This window comes from Chrysochloris asiatica, unplaced genomic scaffold, assembly GCF_000296735.1.
Source record: "Chrysochloris asiatica unplaced genomic scaffold, ChrAsi1.0 scaffold00122, whole genome shotgun sequence".
NCBI classification, from domain to species: domain Eukaryota; kingdom Metazoa; phylum Chordata; class Mammalia; order Afrosoricida; family Chrysochloridae; genus Chrysochloris; species Chrysochloris asiatica.
Window position 1 is genome coordinate 3,535,316 of NW_006408640.1, and position 17,697 is coordinate 3,553,012.

Here is a 17,697-nt window from a genome sequence, read left to right on the forward strand (position 1 = left end):
TGGCCAACCAGGTCTCCACCCGGGTTCACAGGAGTCTATTGAACATTGTAGGGCTTAGCTTGCCGCTTCATTGCTGTTTTTCCCTCACTTCCCCTTATCGATGATGAACGTGGTCACCAATCAGAGCATGTATTCCCATTGAGTCTTAGTCTTGGAAGGGAGTTTGTACTGAGGGGACCCGACCACTTGCCTTGATGTCTCCTGGGCAAACAACTTACTTGTGTATTTCTTAGTTTTAAAGGGTTGTGTCCTTTTTATCTAGTGCTGCCACAATTACCAAAACTGAATGGCTTTAACAAACAGAAATTTACTCTGGAGAATGTCCTTATCTCCTTTCAACATTTATAGGCCAGGCATTCCATGGAAATATGCTGTGTCTTGGCAGCAATCTTCCCCTGAGTCCAGAAGGTTCTGAGAGCAGGGACCCCAGGTCCAGAAGACGTGCTATTCTCCTGGCTCTTCTGACTTGGTGGCAGTCAGGTCCCTCTCACTCTGGTCACTTCTCTCTCTTTTTATCTCTTGTAAGATAAAAGATGATGCAGGTTACACCCCAGGGAACTTCCTCTCACATCCGATCAGGACTGTAAGCTGAGCAAGGGTGTTGAGTCCCATCCTTACAACTGACTGGCTGATTCCATCAGATCACATTACAGGAAATGATAGCATCATTACATAACTGCCAAGCCACTGAGTTGCATGGTCCATTCAAGTTTTGGGAACACGATTCAATCCCACCACTTTATCAATCTAGGGTGGCTTGCGTGTTGCTATGATTCTGGAAACTATTCCACAGGTATTTTCAATACCAGCAGGGGCACTTATGGTGGACAGGTTTCAGCTGAGCTTCCAGACAAAGGTTGGAAACAAAGAGGAAGGATCAGTAGTTTTGGAAATTTTGGCCTTGGTGATAAAAACAACACTGGAGATCACATGATAAAATTTTGCAAGACCAATGACTTCTTCATTGCAGATACCTTTTTTAAACAACATAAAAGACAACTATACACCTGGACCTCACAGAATACACAGAAATCAAATTGACAACATCTGTGGAAAGAGATGCTGGATAAGCTTCATATCATCAGCCAAAACAAGCCAAGGACAGACTGTGAAGCAATCAATTGTTCATATGCAAATTCAGGCTGAAGCTGAAGAAAATTAAAACAAGCACACAAAAGACAAAATGTGACCTTGAACATATTCCATCTGAATTTAGAGATAATCTTAAGAATAGAATTGATGCATTAGACACTAAAGACCGAAGACCAGAAAAGTTGTAGAATGACATCTAAAACATCATACAGGAAGAAAGCAAAAGATCATTAAAAAGGCAAGAAAGAAGGAAAAGGTCAAAATGGCTGTCAGAAGAGACTCTGAAACTTGCTCTCCAGCATAGAAATACTAAAGCAAATGGAAGAAGTGAGGAGGTACAAGAGCTGAACAGAAAAATTCCAGGTCAGCTGTAGAAGACAAAGTCAATTATTATAACGCAATGTGCAAAGACCTGGAATTAGAAAACCAAAAGGGAAGAACATTTGTCAACCTGAATTCAAGCTTAGATTTGCCATGTTGAAGATTCTATAGACAAAATACTGAATGATGCAGGAAGCATCAAAAAAAAATAATAATAATAAATAAAGATGGAAAGAATACACTGAGTCACTGTACCAAAAAGAAGTGGTCGGTGTTCAGTCATTTCAAGAGGTAGCAGCATATGATCAAGAGTCAATGATACTGAAGGAAGAAGTCCAAGGTGCAATGAATGCATTGGCAATAGCAAGGTTCCAGGAATTGATGGAATACAAATTGAAATCTTTCAACAAGCAATGAAGCATAGGTGGCACTCACTCATATGTGACAAGAAATTTGGAAGACAGCTACCTGACCAACTGACAGGAAGAGATCCATATTTGTACCCATTCCAAAGAAAGGTGATCCAACGGGATGCAGAAATCATTGGATAATATCATTAATGTCTCATGCAAGTAAAATTCACTAAACATAATCCAAAACATTGATAAGGAACTACTAGAAGTTCAAGTCAGATTCAGAAGAGGACTTGGAATGGGGGATATCATAGCTTATATCAGATGAATCTTGGCTGAGAAGAGAGAATACCAGGAAGATTTTTACTTGTACAATATTGACAATGCAATGGCTTTGACTATGTGGATCATGACAAGCTATAGATAACATTGGGAAGAATGGGTATTTCAGAACACTTTATTGTGTTCATGATGAACCTGTACAAAAACCAAAAGGGGTACAGTGAATGGTCTAAATTCAAGAAAGGTGTGCACCAGGGTTTTATCTTTTTAATCTGTATGCTGAGCAAATAATCCAGGAAGCTAGACTATATGAAGAAGAACATGAAATCAGCACTGGAAGAAGATTCATTAACAACCTGTGAACCATCAGTAGTATGCAGATGATGCATCCTTGTTGGCTGAAGGCAAAGAGGATTTAAAATTCTTACTACTGAAAATCAAAGACCACAGCCTTCAGTATAAATAAAACAAAACCTTCCCCATTGGACTAGTAAATAACATCATGATAAATGGACAAAAGATTAAAGTTGTCAAAGACTTCATTTTGCTTGTATCCACAATCAGCATTCTTGTAAGCAGCAGTCCAAAAATCAAATAACATATCGCATTAAGTAAAACAGCTGCGTAAGATGTCTTTAATGTGTTCAAGAGCAAAGATGTCAGTCTAAGGATTAAGGTACACCTGACCCAAGCCTTGGGATTTTCAATCATCTCATATGCATATAAAAGTTGAACAATGAACAAGGAATCCTGTAGAAGAATCAGTGCATTTGAATTATGGTGTTAGCAAAGAAGTATGGTCTTCCAGAAAAACAAAGCAATCTGTCTTAGAAAAAGTACAGCCAGAATGCTCCTTAGAATGGAGGATGGCAAGACTTCAGTTATCCTACTTTGGATATGTTATCAGGGGGAATCAGTCCTTAGAGAAGAACATCATGCTTGGTAAAAAAGTCAATTATAAAAAGGTGGTTATGTGTCGACTCATAGCGACCCTGTTACAGAGTTTCTGAGGCTGTAAATCTTTACGGGAACAGAAAGCCTCATCTTTCTCCCACAGAACAGTTGGTAGTTTCAAACTAATGACCTTGAGGTTCGCAGCCTAATCCATAACCACTATGCTACCAGAGCTCCTTTTATAAAAAGGAATACCCCTAATAAGATGGATTGACACAGTGGTGACAACAGTGGGCTCAAACTAACAACAATTGTGAGGATGGTGCAGGACCAGTCAGCGCTTCATTCTGTGGTCTGTTGAGTTGCTGAGATTTGGAATGGACCCAGTGGCAGCTAACAGTGAGGTAGGTTATGTTAATGAGGCAGGTTACAGTCTACAGGTTTATTTTGCATTTTGAATCAGTCTTTTTTTAGTTATAAAAAAAGATTAAACAGCTAAGCAGAGATCCGAAGAACCCCAGTACCACCACGAAAGAAGAGCTGGGATCAGAGTGTGTCATGTGGATCAAGGATGAACCTCATAGACCCAAGAAAAGATTGCTGCCAAGACACATGAAGATCTCCAAGGGATGCCAAATCCACATTAAAAAGAGACAAGGACCTTCTCCCTGAGCCAGCAGAGATAGAAAGCCTTCCCCGAGAGCTGGCACCCTGAATTCAGCCTTCTGGTCTCCTAAACTGTGAGAGAACACATTTGTTTGTTAAAGCCATCTACTTGTGGTATTTCTGTTTTGGCAGCACCAGATCACTAGTCTTTAGTCATTGTTATTGTTGTTGGTTGTTATTGTTGTTAAGTGCCATCAAGGTGGTTCTGACCCATAGTGACCCTGGATAGGGTTTCCGAGGAGTGGCTGCTGAGCTTAAACCACCAACCTTGCAATTCAAATGGCTTTGCAGTGTGGCGCATTAACCCAGAGTGCCACAATTGACTCCAATTCATGATGACCACACTTACAATTTAAGAAATGTTGCCTGGTTTTGTGCCATTTTCATGATCATTGCATGTTTAATTCCATTATTGTGGCATTGTGTAGTTCCTTCCAACCTCAGGGTCTCAATTTCCAGCTTTACATTGGACTATATTCTTTTGTGATCCATCGAGTTTTCATTGGCTGATGCTTGATTGAAGATTGCCAGGCCATTCTTTGTAGTCTGTCTAAATCTGAAAGCTCTCCTGAAACCTGTCTCCAACAGGTAACTCTGCTAGTATTTGAAATACTAGTGGCATAGCTTCCAGTATCATAGCAAGTCACTGCATGTCACCCCAGTAGGCAAATTGACAAACTGGTGGTGGTATTAACCAAATAAAAACCCAAATGAAATACACTTCACACCTACTGAGTTGGCTATGATCACTGAAACAGAGCATATCAAGTGTTGGTAAGAGTGCAGAGAAATTGGAACTCTCAAACATTGCCAGGTGTTGTTACATGCTATTGAGTCAGTTCCAACTCATAGAGACCTTGTATAGGGTTTCCAAGGAGAAGCTGGTAGGTTTGGAATGCCGACTTGCAGTTAGCAGTTCAGTATTTATCCTACAGAACCACACCAGAAGAGTTGTAGGATGACAACTAATATAGGAAGAAAGCAAAAGGTCATTAAGAAGGCAAGAAAGAAGGAAAAGACCAAAATGGATGTCAGAAAAGACTCTTAAACTTGCTCTCCTGAGTAGAGAAGCTAAAGAAAATAGAAGAAATGGGGAAGTAAAAGAACTGAATAAAAAATTTCCAAAGGCAACTCAAGAAGATAAAGTTATAACAAATGCAAAGACCTGGAATTAGAAAGCCAAAAGGAAAGAACATGCTCAGTATTTGTCAACCTGAGGAAACTGAAGGAAAAATTCAAACTTTGATTTAAAATAATGAAGGCTTCTATGGGCAAACTACTGAATGATACAGAAAGCATTAAAAGAAAATGGAGGGATTATAGAGTCACAGTACCATAAAAAGATGTTTGAGGTTCAACCATTTGAAGATGTTGCATATGATCAAGAGCCAGTGGTGCTGAAGAAAGGAGTCTAAGGTACATTGAAGGTATTGGAAAAGAACAAGGCTCAGGAATTGATGGAATACAAATTGAAATCTTTCAACAAACTGAAGCAGGACTGGAGGCACTCCAGTGCCAAGAAATTTGACAGACAACTACCTGGTCAACTGACTGGAAGAGCTCCATACCTGTGCCCATCCCACAGAGAGTTGACCCTACGGAATGCAGAAATCATCGGACAATATCATTAATATCCCATGTAAGCAAATTTTTGCTAATTCAAAAACAACTGCAATCATAAATTGACAGAGAACTTCCAGTGGTTCAAGCTGGATTCGGAAACGGACATGGGTCAAAGGATATCATTGCTGACATCAGATGGATCTTAACTTAAAGCAGAGAATACCGGAAAGATGTTTACCTGTGTTTTATTGACTAAGACTTTCAATTATGTGGAACATGACAAGCTATAGACAGCATTGTGGAGAATGAGTGTTCTGGATCACTTAATTGTGTTCTTAAGAAACCTGTACTTAGATTAAGAGGCTGTCATTCAAACAGAGCAAGGTGATACTGAATGGTTGAAAATCAGAAAAATTGTATGACAGGGTTGTGTTACTTCACCATATTTATAAAATCTGTATGCTGAGCACACAATCTGAGAAGCTGGATTATATGAAGCATAACTTGGCATCAGGTTAGCAGGAAGACTCATTAACAACCTGCTATATGCAGAGGAGCTCTGGTTGCATACTGGTTACGAATCGGGCTGCTAATCTCATGGTCAGCAGGTCGAAACTACCAGCTGTTCTGCAGGAGAAAGATGAGGCTTTCTGCTCCCGTAAAGATTTACAGCCTTGGAAGCCTTGTACAGGGTCCCTATGAGTCAGAACCAATTCCACAGCATATAACAACATATGCAGATGATATATCCTTGCTTGCTACAGGCAAAGAGGAAATAACATACTTACTAACGAAGCTCAAAGACCACAGCCTTCAGTATGGGTTGTACTTCAATGTAAAGGAAACAAAAATCTTCACCTCTGGACCACTAAACAACATCCATAAAAATAGAGATAAGAAGCTGTCAAAGACATCATTTTGCTCAGATCAATCATCAACACTCATGGAAACAGCAATCAAGAAATAAAACAAGGTATTGCATTGGGCAAATCTGCTGCACAAGACCCCTCTAAAGTGTTGAAGAGAAAAGATGTCAGCTTGAGGACTAAAGTGTGCTTGACTTAATATACATGCAAAAGTTGAACAGTGAGTAAAGAAGACCATAATGAACAGTGAGTAAAGAAGACCAAGAATTAATGCATTTGTGCTGTGGTGTTGGAAGAGAATATTAAAAGTACCATAGACTGCCAAAAGAACAAATCATTCTGTGTTGGAACAAGCACAGCCAGAATGCTCCCTGGAAACCAGGATGACCTGACTTTGTTTCTCATACTACAATCATAGTGTCAGGGGTGACCAGTCCCTGGCAAAGGATATCATGTTTGGTAAAATGGAGGGTCGAAGAAAAAGAGGAAGAACCCAACAAGATGGATTGGCACAGAGCCAGCAGTGATGGGCACAAATGTAGCAACAATTGTGAGGTTGGCCCAGGGTCTGGTAGTGTTTCGTTCTGTTGTGCACAGGGTTGCTATGAGTTGCTACTGACTAAATGGCACCTAACAACAACAGAGAAAGGATACAGATTAGGATCAGCATAAAAAAGAGATGTATAAGGCAGAGTCTGAGAGTGATGCCAACACAGAGCTTTTGTGTTCCAAAAGGGGTGCACTGAGGTAAAATTATATGCCATGAGATGGTATTTCCATCTTGGCAGTTCTCCACTCATTAACATAAATCCTCGACATAGAGAACAAACCATTAGTACATTCCCAAATTCTCTCTCAGGAACCAAGGACAAAGTTTCCTGAGAGATAATTAATTTCTGTAAGGTAATTCATTACTTCACAAATACCAAGTAAAAAAAACTAGTAGCGTAGATACAAAAGTGTTCAACTAATTGCTCAGCAGAAATTACAATGTTCCTTAGGTATCCAATGGATATATTCTTCACAGTATGCTGCCATGGTGGTAGTGCAGGTACACAGCTGAGAGCCACAAAATGTCTGGTTCCACACACTCTTACTTTCTCTCGCTTTTTTTTTTTTTTTTTTTTTTATCAATTTAAGAGTGAAAAGAGGCAAGAAATAGGAAAGTAAAAGTGCTGTATAGTTCCTATATTGAAAATATATCTTAAAATCTCTAAAAAAATAAGCCTTGTGAAAATTGATAAGTGATTTTATAAGGAGTTTTATTATAACTATACTTTTTCTACTTTCTCAACCATTTATAAGAAACCATCCTCAGATGTACAAAATTAATTTTTTTGTAAAGCTCAGATAGCTAATACTAACAGCACAATACCTGAACCATTTATTCCCTCCTCCCAGTAAACAATGAGAATATTTGTTTACAACATCAAGTAATGTAATGAAAGATTTTAAAATAGGGTTTAGGGAATAAGGGAGCTTTCTTCTGATAACTTCATATTAAAGAAAATGTTCACAGAAAAAAAAAAAGGGAAGAAGAAAAATCTTCCTTAGAAAAATGTACAAATCAGTGATTAAAATTATGTATCATTATTACATTGAACTCCATTGATCACATAATCCATAGACCCATGATAACAACTAAAAGCCACCTTTGAAATAAAACAAGAAAAGCTGTATCCTTGTTTTTGTTGTTAAGTGCCATCAAGCCAGTTCCAACTTATAGTGTCAGAATCTTCATAAGGTTTCCAGGAGTTCTGATGTGATAGGATAGGATAAACACTGAAATGTTAACCACATAGTTGGCGGTTCAAATCTACAGCCACTCCTTGAGAAAGCCTATACAGGGTCCCTATGAGCTGAAAATATCTTGATAGCACTTAACAACAGTAGGGCTTCTGAGGAGAAGCTGGTGGGTTTGAACCACCAACCTCGTGGTTATCTTACAGTGCCACACCAGGACTCTAGTATTACATTAAAGTTACTTAAGGAAATCTAAGTATAAATCAAATTTCCATTTACTTCCCAGCAATTTTATTTATATGACAGCAACTAAGTGAATGACAGGCCTTTTTATTCTCTTGGACATTAATGTAATTCATGTGTCACAATTCAAATAAATAATGTTACACATTCTTTCTGGGAAATGAAAAATCCCTTAAATTAGTTACCTGAGGTGTACATGAATAACTAAGAAGGAAATTATTTTGCTATAACTTTCTGTTAAGATCCATGCAGTGACTAAATAGATCTTCTTCTAAATTGTTGTTAAGTGCTGTCAAGTCAGTTCCGACCCATAACAACCCAGTATAGGGTTTCAGAGGAGAGACTAATGAGCTTAACCCACCAACCTTGTGGTTCAGACTGTCCTGGCAGTCCATCTCATTAACACACAGAGCCACACCAGGACTCCTTCTTCTAAATTAGACAAGATTTAATACATCATTTTCACACAAAAAGGAATCTTTTATTATCCTCAATTGAACATGTTTAATGACATTTCTTTGAAAATAAGTAACTTAGCATAAGCTGAACATCCATTTATTCAACTTATGCTAAATAAGTTCCTTATTTTCAAAGAAATGTCAGTAAACATGTTCAGTTTCCTTTGACACAAATGTGGTCAGCAAGAAGTTCATGTGTCTGGAGTTTAGAATAAAGTAGAGAAGCTCCTTGGGTGCCGTCTTCATTTAGAAGTCCTCAGGGTTTCCCTGTCCACCTGTAATACCCACATGATTCTTTTCAGGATCTAGGGGTGGTCGTGGGGACCTACTTGGAGAATGGTTACTAGGACAGATGATACAGACATGAGTAGTGGCAGAGGAGAGGAAACCCCAGGATTCTTCCAAGAACAAGAACTATGCCAAATGCATGTTGTTCTTGTTCATTTATTTTATTTAAACATCAAAGAATTTGCAGCGTTTTCATGTTCAGTTCTCTTGGAATTCTCTTTTAACCCCTGTAATAAACAAACAAAGAAATCAGTAGCCCTCAAGTAGACCACTCTAAAAATACATTTTATTTCTTTTGAAATTTGCTATGATTTACTATTACATATTGGGAGCTTCCTGGTGTGGCTCTGTAAGATAAGCACTCACTAGCCATTCCTTGGAAACCTTATACAGGGTCACTGTAAATTGGAACTCATTTGACATCACTTAACAACAACAACATTGCTTTCCAGATTTTATTCATGAGTTGGATTTATTCTATTTAGTGCATGGTTATTGTTGTTAAGTGCTGTTGAGTCAGATCTGAAACTGTACAGGATTTCCAAGGAGTGGCTGGTGGATTTGACCCACCAACCTTGCATTCAAACGACCTTGTGGTCCAGTGCTTATCCTACAACGCCCCACCAGGACTCCAGGCTTAGTAATGATTATTTAAAGATACTCTAGAAGCTCCTGGAAAATAAATACAGAGGCACCTGCCTCTGTGCCTCAGTTTCAGAGAAGGTTCTTTGGTAAGAAACTGGAGGGAATAAATGACTGTCTTTAGAGAACATTGTATACTGCACCGAGTTTGCCCATTACCTACTTGTCTCCTAGCCTTGAACTCAGTAAATATTTGTGAAGTACATGCATGAGCATACATGAATACATGGAACCCAACTGTCCATATAACAGAACAAGAAAGCATATTCATTATATTTTAGTACATATTTGATGTTTTCATTCAAACTCATTTTTAAAAAGTTAACCCTTCTTTTTAAAATATTTATCCTTTCTCCTCCTTTCAGAAAAAGTTTTGACTGTCTCAGAAAAATGAAAACTGAAATGGAATATCATATGAAGGGCTTCAAAAAATTTGTGGAGAAATGGAATGAATTAATGGATTTTTTCCACAAACTTTTTGAATTTCCCTTGTATACAAGTGATAAGCAATTTTCTGCTTTATTAGAGTTTATTTTTATATTCTAAAAATTATTTCTAGTAGGACTTTCTGAGTTGTTATATTTTATTTCTAAGACTATTTTTCTTCCTAGGGAGCCCAAGAGACACAGTAGTTAAGCACTCAGCTGCTAACTGAAAGGTCAACTGTTTGAACCCACTAACCATTCAGGAGTCCTAGTGTGGCACTGTAGGATAAGCAGTGGACTGCTAACTATAAAGTCGGCGGTTCAAGCCTACCTGCCACTCCTTTGAAACACTATGTAGGATCACTATGAGTCAGAAATGACTCAACGGCACTTAACAACAGGCTTTCTGAAGGAATTTTGCTTCCTTAGAGATGCCAAACCCACTCACTGAGTCCTTTCTAACACATAGCAACTCTATATGACAAAGTAGAACTGCCCCATAGTGTTTCCAAGACTGTAAATCTTTACAGAGTGGCCTGCTCAGTTCAGCATGTAATCTTGTTCCTACAGATGTACAGTTATAGACTCCCTTTCTGACTAGAGCTGTGTTAGCAGAGTGCTATACATTTCCCACCGACACAGTAAACCTTTGGCTTTCTTCATGTACGATGTCCTTAACGTCATTTATCTGGTCTTCAGTCATTTGTGTTTAATATAACAAATCTATTCTTGAGATAGTCTCTAAATTCTGATCACATTTTGGCTGTCATGGACTTGCACCAATTTTCTTCAGCTTAAACTTAAAACTTGCATATAAACAAGTGATGGTCTGTTCCACAGTCAGCTCTTGGTTTTGTTCTGACTGATGATATTGAGCTCCTCTGGTATCTCTTTCTGCACAAGTAGTCAATTTGATTTCTGTGTATTCCATTCAATGAGGTTCAAGTATATAGTCATTGCCTATGTTGTTGAAAAAAAAAAAAAAAGGCATTTGCAATGAATAAGCTGTTGGTCTTGCAAAATTCTATCATGCAGTCTTCCCCAGCATCACTATGCAACAACCTAGAAGATAGAACAGAAACACTAAACATGTTATTAGACCAATTAACTGGGATGTCCCTTGAAACTATGACCTGAAGCCTCCAAAACAAGGAACCAAATCCCATGAGGTGTTTGGTTGTATTTAAGCAGCCTCAGCAGCTAGTTTTGTTTTTGTTTTTTGTCATTGTTGTACAACTTTTGCCAACACACCTTTTTACAGATGTACAACTTATTTGCAGCATCTGTAATAATCATCCATGAAACCCTACCCTTAATCAATGCAATTTTTCCACCACCATAAGCCAAAACTTAATATTTCATAAGTAGTAGCCTCTCCCCAGTCCCTGGTAACCACTAATAAGCTTCCGTCTCTATGTATTTTGCCTTTTCTTTTATTTTTATATAAGTAGGAACAGGCATAATGTCCTCTGTTGTTAAGTGTCGTTGAGTCATTTCTGACTCATGTTGTTGTTGTTGTTGTTGTTTTCGTTGTTAGGTGCCATCGAGTTGGTACCAACCCATAGCGACCCTATGCACAGCAGAATGAAATACTTCCCGATCCTGGGCCAACCTCACTACCACTGCCATGCTTGAGTCCATTGATGCTGCCACTCAGCCAATCCATCTCATTGGGGGTCTTCCTCTTTTTCTCTGACCCTGCACCTTACCAAACATGATATCCTTCTCCAGTGACTGGTCCCTCCTGACAATATGTCCGAAGTATGAGAAATGAAGTTTGGTCATCTTGGCCTCTAAGGAGCACTCTGGCTACACTTCTTCCTAAATGGATCTATTGGTTCTTTTGGCAGCCCGTGGCACCTTCAATATTCTCCTCTAACACCATAACTCAAAAGCATCAATTCTTCTATGGTCTTCCTTATTCACTGTCCAGCTTTCACATGCATCACAGCGACCCTATTATAGGAGTGGCTGGTAGGTTTGAACCACCAGCCTTACAGTTACAAGTGCAGTCTAGGTGCCACACTAGGACTCATAATGTCCTCTAGTACCTCCATATTGTAACATGTAACAAAACTTCATTTCTCCTACTAAGCAGTATTTGATTATGTGTATATACCTCATTATGTTTATCCATTCTTCCATTGATAGACACGTAGGTTATTTCTGTCTTTAGACTATTGTGAAAGCTGACTCAAACATATAATTGTTTGAGTCTTAGCTTTCAAGCCTTTGGTTATATAGCTAGGAGTGGAATTTTGGGGTTGTATAATAGTATTTTTATTATTTTGAGGAATTGCCACACTGTTTTCCAAAACAGTTGCACCATTTTACATTCTAGTTAGCAATGGATAAGGGTTCCAATTTCCCCACATTCTCACAACATTTGTTATTTTCTGGGGGGCGGGCAGATTGTGGAGTATATCATTGTGGTGGTAATTACATCTCTGATGGTTAATGACACTGAGCATCTTTTGATGTGCTTGGTGGCCATTTGAATGTCTTCTTTGATGAAATGTCTGTTCGAATCATTTACCCTCTTTTTTTTGGCGGGGGGGTTGCCTTTTTGTTGTCCAAGTTTTATATAATTGTCCAAGATTTTGATGTTACATGTTGTTGAGATAAGGCTTTCTGCTCTCATAAAGATTTACAGCCTTGGAAACCCTGTACAGGCTTGCTGTGAGTCAGAACTGACTCCACGGCACATAACCACCACCATGTTGTTGTTGTTGTTAAGTGTCATCAAATTGGTTCCAACTCATAGCGACGCTGTATAGGTTTCTGAGGAGCACCTGGCAGATTTGAGCTGCCATCCTTGTGGTTCAAGCTGACCTTGCAGTAGTGTTTATCCTATAGCACCACACCACACACAGGCCAGCAGTTCAAATCCACCATCAGCTACTTGGAAGCCCTATACACAGTTGCTGTAAGCTGGAACTGACTTGATGACACTTAACAACAACATATATATGTTGGTTTTTAAATTCTAATCAGATATATGGTTTCTAGAGATATTCTCCCAATCAGTAGTTTGTCTTTTCACTTTTTTGGTAAAGTCTTTTGATAAACAAAAGTTTTTAATTTTTATGAGGTCCCATTTATGGATATAAGGAAGTTACGGTGTTTTGTTATTTGTGCATTTATTATTAAATTAGATAATCCATTGTTGAAAGCTAGACCTGAAAGTCTAGCTTTCCTCTACATTTTCTTCTAAGAATTTTATGGTTTTAATTTATACATTTAGGTCTTTAATATATTTTTATTTTTATAAAATAATGGTATGGATTCCGTTTCATTTGTCTGGATGTGGAAGCCCAGTTTTTCCAGCACCATTTATTGAAAAGACTCTTCTTTCCCCATCAGATAGAGTTAGCACTCTTGTCAAAAATTATTTGACCCAGTTGTGTGGGTTTGTTTCCTGACTCTCAGTTCTAATCCATTGGTCTATGTGTGTATTGTGATGTTAGCACTAGGCTCATTTATTACTGTATGTTGCTGTGAGTGAGTTGAATCAGTTCCAACTAAGAGAGACCCTGTCTAGGTTTTTCTGAGGCTGTAAATCCTTGTGGGAACAATAAGCCTCATCTTTCTCCTGAGGCGTGGCTGGGCTTAAACTGCTTACCTTGTGGTTTGCAGTCCAGTACATATCCTACAGAGCCACCACGATCCCAGTAACTGTATAATATGTTTTAAAATCAGGAAATGTGACTTCTACTTTTCAACATTGCTTTAGCTATTTGGGTTTGTGTTTCCATTCTGTAAAGAAAGCTATTAGTAACTGGCATTTTTATTGGTTTTGCACTGAATCTATAGATTGTTTTGGGTAGAATTGATATTGTAACATATTAAGTCTTCCAATCAGTAAATATTTATTTCAGCAGTTTTATAATTTTATTGTATAATACCTTCACATCCCAGGTTAAATTTACTCTTAGATGTTGTATTCACTTAGATTTTAGGGACAGACATACTTAGACATAATAGTCAGCTTGTCATTAAATTGGTAAACAGAGGAAGATGATCCTTGTGAATACAATAGTAGATGCCGAAGTAGCACATCACACCATGCATGAGGAATAGAAACCATACATATAACTGTACATGAAGTGACCCAGAATCCTGCTTTTTTTCTCTTACTTGTTTCATTTATAAACCTTGACATCAGATTAACATAATTTGAGGGATAGTGACTTTGCAATTTCCCTTGGTTTGAGGAGTCAGAGTTTTAAATTATAGCTGTGCCCCTAAATTAAAACATGATTTATAGAAAAATTATATATATACTTATATATATATATATATATATATATATGTATTCCTTGAAATGATAGCCAGGTACATATATGTTATTGTTGTTGTTAAGTGCCGTCGAGTTGATTCTGACCATAGTGACCCTATATAGGGGTTCCAAGGAGCAGCTGATGAGCTTGAACCACCAACCTTGTGGTTTAAACCAACTTTGCAGTCAGCACATTAATCTGCATCACCACACCAGGACTCTGGTGTACATGTATATGAGGAAGCTATAAAAAGTTCATAGAAAAATTCTCTTTCCATTTTCCATGAATTTTTTGAAGCTCCTTTATACATACACAATGCTGTTTCCTTTGGGTCTTCATACATCCAAAAGATGTTATTGAGTTTCCATTGGGTCTCAGAGAGAAAGAAGTAGTAGGTTGAGCCAAAATATCCCCATGCCAGACTTACCTAATAAGAGAGGCTGTTACTTAGTGGATCAATACAAATAAATGCACAGATTCAAATTGTAAAGTAAAAAGAAAATTTATGGCATAACATCCCCAAACTACAATGAACATACCTATATGAATCTAGTAGTACTTTAGAATATTCATCTTATCTTTTCTATTGTTTTTAGTGTTGTTAGACAGCAAATTATTCTTTACCAGTGAATTCATGCCACATGGTCTACTTGAATATCTCAAGTTTAACCACTTGTATTAGTTCAAAGGAAAAAAGGGGAGGAAATGGACCATATGCACTCAACATTATGTTGTTGTTGTTGTTAAGTGCCATCGAGTCGATTCCAACCCATAGCTACCCTGTATAGGGTTTCCAAGGAGCAGCTGGTGAGTTCAAACCTTGCAATTCAAACGACTTTGCAGTCTGATGCATTAGCCCACAGTGCCACACCAGGACTCAACAGTATAGCAGATTATTATTCTTCCATTTTATGATAAAAAAATAGTTTACTGGTTTGACTCACAGCTTTCTAGAAATTTCTGCCCTTTAGACAAAAGTTCCTTTCAATCCCTAAGAAGTTTCTACTTTGGCTGTTCTAAGGAAAGTTTCTACTCCAGGTTTCTAGGGAAGTAATGTTGTTGCAGAAGTTCTAACTATTCCAGTGATTGTAAATTGTATATTCTCCATTTATACCAAGTATTGAATCCCAAAGGTTCTAATGTGCAATCAGAATTGTCATAAAACCAAAGTCTCTCTTAATGTTTCAGAAACCCAAAATATCTATTTTGCTAGATAAAAAAAGAAAAGAAAAAGAAAGAAAGCATACTAATTAATCTAAGATCGACCCTGAAGTATTACTGCTCTAAATGGAATGGAAAACATTTCGAGCTGGGCTCCATGTTGGAGACAATGAGGCATACGGATAATTCCTCAGAACTGATTTACCCAGATAGGTGGCAGGGAGAGGACAAGTTTGGAGGAAGGATTAGGGTTCGGTGTAAGGAGACAGTTGGGCATAGAGCTTAGAAGAAAGATTTTTTCTTAAAATGTGCTCATAAAACTTAAGAGTTATTAGGTGTAGTGGTGGTGGTGGTGGTGTTAAGTGCCATTGAGTCAGTTCCACCTGCATAGGGTTTACAAGGCTATAAATCTTTGTAGGAGCAGACAGCCTCATCTTTTTCCTACAAAGCAACCTTGTGGTTCACAGTCCAGTTCATATTCTATTTGAAAACATTGGGAGCAGCCAAGGATGTTGTTTTTGTTGTTGTTAAGCACCATCAAGTCAATTCTGGCTCATACTAACCCAATATAGAGTTTCTAAGGTGTGACTGGTGGGTTTGAACCACCAGCTTTGTGGTTAGCAGTCCAGTGCTTATCCTAACAGAGTCACACCAGGACTCCCCAAGGATGTTGACAGCATAAAAAATGGTAGGGCCTGGGGAAGGCGCTTAGAAAGCTCAAGACAGAGATATGACTATCAAAGGCCACATAAGTCTTCTTTTTTGTGTTGCTGTTGTCCCTGGTCTCTCTTAAAGTGTGACTCCTAGAACCTTGTCCCATTTCTGAGGAACCTTGTTATATCATACAGTGATTAAAAAATTTTAAAAACACTGCCTTCGAGTCAATTCCGTTTCTTTGGGTTTCTGAGGCTTCTATGTAAATCTTTGTGGTAGCAACCATCCTCATCCTTCTCCCAAGGTTAGAAGTCTAATGCTTACTCTACGGCACTACCTGTGCTCCTTACAGTAAGTATATTGTTGTTAAGTTCTGTCAAGAAGGTTCCAACTTATAGCGACCATGTCTAGGGTTTCCAAAGAGCAATCGGTGGATTTGAACTACCGGCCTTTCAGTAACAAATGCTTATCCTACAGCACCACACCCGGAGCAGGAGTGTGAACCTTGCAGTCGGGATCTCCAGGGGAAGATGTGGAAAGAACAGGAATAATTTACTCCAAGTAGAAGTGCAGTGCCTCATTCTCCAAAATGGTCAAGTGACAAATGATGCTTCAGTCTGATTTGACTGTTCCTAACGGAATGCTCTGGTAGCATAGTGAATGCTCTGGTAGCGTAGTGGTTACAAATCGGGCTGCAAACCACAAGGTCAACTACCAGCTGTTCCATGGGAGAAAGATAAGGCTTTCTGTTCCCGTACATATTTACAGCCTCGGAAACCCTGTACAGGGTCACTATGAGTCGGTACCGACTCCTTGAACAGCAAAGGAATGCTAGAGAAGGGCGACTGGGAGCCCAGCTTGAGCAGTTTCGCTGTCATGGGGAGCTTTGATGCCTAGATTTTGAGCACAAGTGTGATATAGTCAGAATGTGAAACCACAGCCCTATCCTTTGTGATGAGATCAATTTGTGCGCTATCCCTGGTGGCCCAGAGAAATAGAAGACGCTGAGTTTAAATGATCTATAGACAGAATTTTTATTTTTTATTGTTATCTGTCTTGAGTCGATTCTAGCACGATTCTGTTTAATGTTTTATAAATATCCAAGGGACTGCACTCACTTCTAACCCTGACAGGCTTAAATTTTAAGGTGAAATATACATACACGAAACTGTCAATATGTGTTACACCTTTCAGAAATACACACTTTCCAACAGCAGCCAGAGCACTGAACTCTTCTTTTAGACCGATTCCTCAAATGCAGACCAATATAGGTGTTGATGAAATCTTTGTGTGGCGCTGTAGAATAAGCACTGGGTTGTTAACAGCAAGATCGATGGTTCAAACCTATCAGAGCTGCTCCTCGGAAACTATATATGAGGCTGCTGTGAGTCAGAACCTACTAATGGTACCTAATAACAGTAATCACTGTGAAGTCCAGGTGTGGCACTAGGATAAGCACTGGGCTGCTAACTGAAAGGCCAGCAGTTTAAACCCATCAGCTGTCCTTCAGAAACCCTATACAGGGTGTCTATGTTGTTAAGTTTTATAAGGTACTTGACAACAACCAGACATCTTTAAGCCATCCAAGACTGGATATTTCATTACGTGCAATAACAGCCATAAACATTTCCTACTTCAGTAGCTATATTCCTAAAACACCAATTTTTGTGAATTCAGTAATGCTTTATTGCGGGAAAAGCTCGTCTTTTTAAAGCTACGTGGACTCCAAAACATAAATCGCACTTACTCCCGCTCCTAGTGCCCCG

General features: G+C 38.6%; 1 protein-coding gene across 2 annotated transcripts in view; it reads left to right on the plus strand.

Moving 5' to 3' along the window:
- Nucleotides 1–17,697, plus strand: part of GNAL (guanine nucleotide binding protein (G protein), alpha activating activity polypeptide, olfactory type) — a 248,630-nt gene that overhangs the window by 198,941 nt on the left and 31,992 nt on the right. The gene's annotated exons all lie outside the window — the stretch shown is intronic.